We start from the raw sequence: 4,422 nt of genomic DNA, 5'->3' as shown, positions 1-4,422 counted from the left end.
GTGTCTGTACCGATTTTTCATTCCAGTGGAGGAAGCTCCCATATGCGCATCGCTTTTGTACTGTCCCGGTTGTGAGACCTCCCTTCCCACGGCAGGATGGGTCAATTCATTAGAGTCTATGAGCTGGGGCATTGAGTGCCCTGTGATGAGTGTGCTGGGGTCCCAAGTAGGCAATTCAAAAAATTCTGTTTGCTCTCTTCTACCAGAGATTGGGTGCCTCCACCCTGCCTCGAGGTGATCATTGTCTGAAGCAAATAGGAGACATTTTCTTTCTCCTTGGAGATCTCTCTTCATAGCCGATAGATATGTCACTCTTCCTGGGCCCCTTTTAATAGAAATCCCCCAATAAACCCACTAAAACCTTGATGGAAACTTCATTCCGCTTTCTGTCAGGCCTCAGAGGTAGAGTGGCGCCTGATTTTCATGTGATAGGAGTAGTATTGATAGTATTGAAGAGTCAGAATAACTAAGGAAAACTGTCATTGAATTTCCAATTTTCTGAAAGCATCCCTTGTAATCCCATGCACTGCGCAGCAGCCAAGCAGAGCGATGCGTTCGCAGGTGCACACACATCAGCATCACATTGAGAAGCAACGTGTCACTGGCTCATCACCTGGGCAGGGGGTAAAGGGGGTGTTTCCACTTGGCCTCTGATGGATATCACATTGCACGCAGACCTCAGAACATCAGCGCTCAGGGAGATCCTTTGATGCTTGACTTCTGACTTCATGCATCTATTAGAACCCACTGTGCACCAGACAGTCCCTCCAGTTGTGCGTTTGGCAGAATGTAGACGCTGTATCCCCTGCCATCCTGGAGTTCATGGCCTCTTTGGAAAGCAGGCTGGGCACGCTGCATTCCAATCTCTTAGTTGCCTTCTTGCAGGAGCTGAGACCAGCAGAGGTTACCATGGCTTTGCACAACTGAGAGAAGACCGAGCGTTTTCGGGTGCATCCAGAGAAGGAGGTGGCACATCAAAGGTGGAGGAAGGCTCACCCACAGCCTGCGCAAGGCAATGACTCGACCTGGCTTGCGGTAGTCAGTAGATGTCAAGCAAAGTTAGCCAACATGGAGGCTGGCATGAGTGTTGCTATTCAACTATTCTTTCTTTCCCAAGGGTCAACCTTGTCCTTGGTGTTCGTTGCCATCGAGTTGTCCCTGGCTCTTGGCGATCTCACGTACACCAGCATGAAGCACTGCCCAGCCCTGCTCCATTTTTGTGTTGGCCGGCAGGGAGAAACCCTTGGCTGCACCACTGTGTGTCTTGAGTGTCTTCCAACCAAGGGAGCACATCTTGCATTGCTGCGTCCGGCCAAGTTCAGTGATGACACTTGGAGTTTTCACTGACTCATTTCCAGAAGTCGATTCCCAGGCCTTTCTTCCCTGGCGTGTATTCGTCTGTGAGCTCTGCTCAAATCTGCCCGCTGCTGGTATTTGAAATACCCGCGATGGAGCTGCCGGAGTCAACACAAGCCATTGCAGCAGAAATCCCTGACATTCAGAGGGTAGACTTAGGATTCAGTCATGGACTCTGTGATATGCCAAGTGCCAGGTGCATAGTGTGACATGGATGCTCTTTGAGTTCGTTCCTCAACAGTTGACTGTGTTCTGGAAACTACTGCTAGCATAGTACATGAGCCATACTTTGTTAGCACTGGCGATACTGGTTGCTGGAGAGAGACAAAGTCAAGTTCATTCCCCATCCATGGGCTTCCCTAATCGAGGGGTTGTCTATTGAGGGACTTGACAAGCGTTGAGTTGGGATGTGGCCCCTTCAGGATTTGAAGTCATCTTGTCAAATCGGACGCTGTGTCAGAATCAGGAATGCAATCAGCTTCTAGTCCCCTTACTGAACTCCCCCTGCTCCACTGCACAAAATGATTCAGGGGCCATGAAAATGTCTCATTAAAACATTCCAAGGCTCACCAAGTACAAAGAACCACCTGGGGGTGGGGGCAGGGTAAGAGGCTACAGACCAGACACCTCCTGAGCTCCACTATCTTGGGGCAGCCCCAAGTGTGGATCACTGAGTTGGAGCCTTGGAATTTTAAGTCAAGTTTTTCTTTGCAGATGTAATGAAATGCAAACAAACACTTAGCAGATCTTAAGGGCATGAAGTCATTAAGGTTTCTCATTTAGCGCTGCACTTTGGGGGTCTCATCATTGAGTGAATAAAATCAATTAAGTTCTGTGTGTGTGTGTGTGTATGTGTGTGTGTGTACAAAGATCTCTCTTGACTTCCTGTTGTACCCCTTTTTCTATCTCTGTGCCCTGGGACAAGCGACTTAACCTTGTGACCTCTATCTAATGTACAAGACAATTCCATGCTCAATGCAGTGACTTGGGTCTCTGCTCTTAGAAGGAGCCCATGCTGGCTTTCATGTGTTGTAGTCGCCATCTTGAAGTCCTTAATGGGTTTTCAACATGGTACCCTACCTCTGTATTCTGTTCTAACTCACTGCCATCCAGTTGAATCTGACTCATCGTGCCCCCCAAAGTAGGGATCCTGAGGCTGTCAATCTTTATGGGAGCAGACAGCCTCATTTTCCTTCAGAGGAGTGGCTGGTGCATGCGAACCACCAACCATATGATTAGGCACTAACCTGACAGCATCCCCAGGGCTCCTGCATTCTCTTCAGGGCCCTGTGAATTATTTACCTAGTCTGGAGGTAAGGAGATTGGGCAAGTCACTGGCCCAGCAGATTACCTTCAAAGAACACATCACTACTAGCTACCATTTGCTCAACCTGAACTCACATAGGTCAGCGTAGAATGTGCACCATTGGGTTTCCAATGGCTGACTCGAGAATCCCATCTCGAGGCCTTTGTCCGGAGTTGACTGAAGCCCGCAACCTTTCATGGAGCTGTGAGTAAGTGACTTACTTGAAGATGCTGCTAGATACTTAGGAAGACTAGCCCTTTCCTGTCTGTGTCAATAGCTGGGGAGTTGATCCACCTCCCCACTCCTGCCGCCACAATGGAAGTGCAGTAGAACTGAGCACACCGAGATCTTTATACGTCCCCCTTTCATTCTGTACAGCCCCCTAACCCTAGGAGATGCATGCTATCCGCTGATTACCTTCTAAGAAAGGCCCGAGAATTTCAGGGCTTCCCACCTGCTATTTGGCAATGCTGAGATGATAAGGCATTTTTCTTCTTCTTCTTCTTTCTGGAGAACATTTGTGGCCTAATCGCTTGGTAAAATGAGACGCTTTGTGTTAGCAGTGCGCCAAGTGTAAATTGCTATACAAATAAGTCACGATTCTGTGTGAGGAACAAAAGGCTTATTGAGCAGAAACTGCGGTGCAGGTACGGATAAGGAGCCCTGTCAGACCCATCCGGGGTGGATGGTTTTCAAAATCGAAGCTCCCCGTCTCTGAGCTCTGTTTCGGACACATCAAACGATGTGTACCGAGCTTCTTGGGAGCGAGGGTATCGAGGTGGTGGGTCACAAAAAGAAGCAGGGGGCAAACATACAAAGCGAGGCATGCTCACCGCCATGAAGGAGCCCCAGGGATGTAGTGATCAGGTGCTTGGCTGCCGACTGCAAGGTGAACGATTCGAGCCCACAGGCCGCTCTCGCAGAAGAGAGCAAGGAAGGGCAGGGTACTTGTGTGAGGTTGACTGCCTTGGAGACCCTCTTAAGCAAAAGGGGCAGATGGCGGTTTGCTCGCTTTGCTTTCTGGAAGCCCAGAGGAATCCCTGCCTGGTATGGGCAGGCCGATGTTCTTAGCTGCTAACAGAAACATTATAGATGTGTGTCCACACAGAAGGGTCAACTCGCCTTTCCTTCTCGGAGAAGCTGGTGCCTTTTAACTGCTGACCTCCTGGTTAGCAGCCCACCACAGACCCTCTATGTCATCTTCAGCCACTGAAATGCAGCGCTCAGTATGGGCCTCGAACCCATGACCTGGAGATTAAGAGTCTCATGCTCTACCAACTGAGCTAGCTGGACACCTGGGAGTTGGTAAATAGTATTGAAAGTACCACATGCAGCCAGTGCTCCTTTGGGGCAAAGATGGGGGGCCCTTTTTTGCATGTATTTTGAAGCTATTTTCAGGAGACACTGTCCCTGGAGAAGGACGTCATGCTCGGTAAAGCGGAGGGGCAGGGACAAAAGAGGAAGACCGTTGACAAGATGGGTTTACAGAGTGACCGCAACAATGGACTCCAACATTACAATGATTACAATTGAGGATGGCTCAGCATATGGGGGTGGGGGGTTCCTTCTGTTGGTCGCTAGGGGTCAGAACTGACTTGACAGCACCTAACAACAATAAGAGATGCACTATGGAAGAAAGGCCTGGTGGTCTTCCGGTGAAACATCGGCCACTGGGACCCTGTGGAGCAAAGCTCTGCTCTGCGACACGTGGGGCCACCGTGAGCCAAGAGGCACCTTAATTGCAACCTCTTGTTTTCCTT

At 49.6% G+C, this 4,422-nt stretch overlaps 1 non-coding gene across 1 annotated transcript; it reads right to left on the bottom strand.

The window, feature by feature from the left end:
* Positions 1 to 3,882: 3,882 nt before the first annotated feature.
* TRNAK-CUU (transfer RNA lysine (anticodon CUU)) lies at positions 3,883 to 3,955 on the bottom strand. The gene has a single exon. It is a non-coding gene; the product is annotated as a tRNA-Lys (tRNA).
* Positions 3,956 to 4,422: the final 467 nt, after the last annotated feature.

This window comes from Tenrec ecaudatus, chromosome 12, assembly GCF_050624435.1.
Source record: "Tenrec ecaudatus isolate mTenEca1 chromosome 12, mTenEca1.hap1, whole genome shotgun sequence".
In the NCBI taxonomy this organism is placed as follows: Eukaryota; Metazoa; Chordata; class Mammalia; order Afrosoricida; family Tenrecidae; genus Tenrec; species Tenrec ecaudatus.
This window is presented reverse-complemented; position numbering and strand designations above follow the sequence as displayed.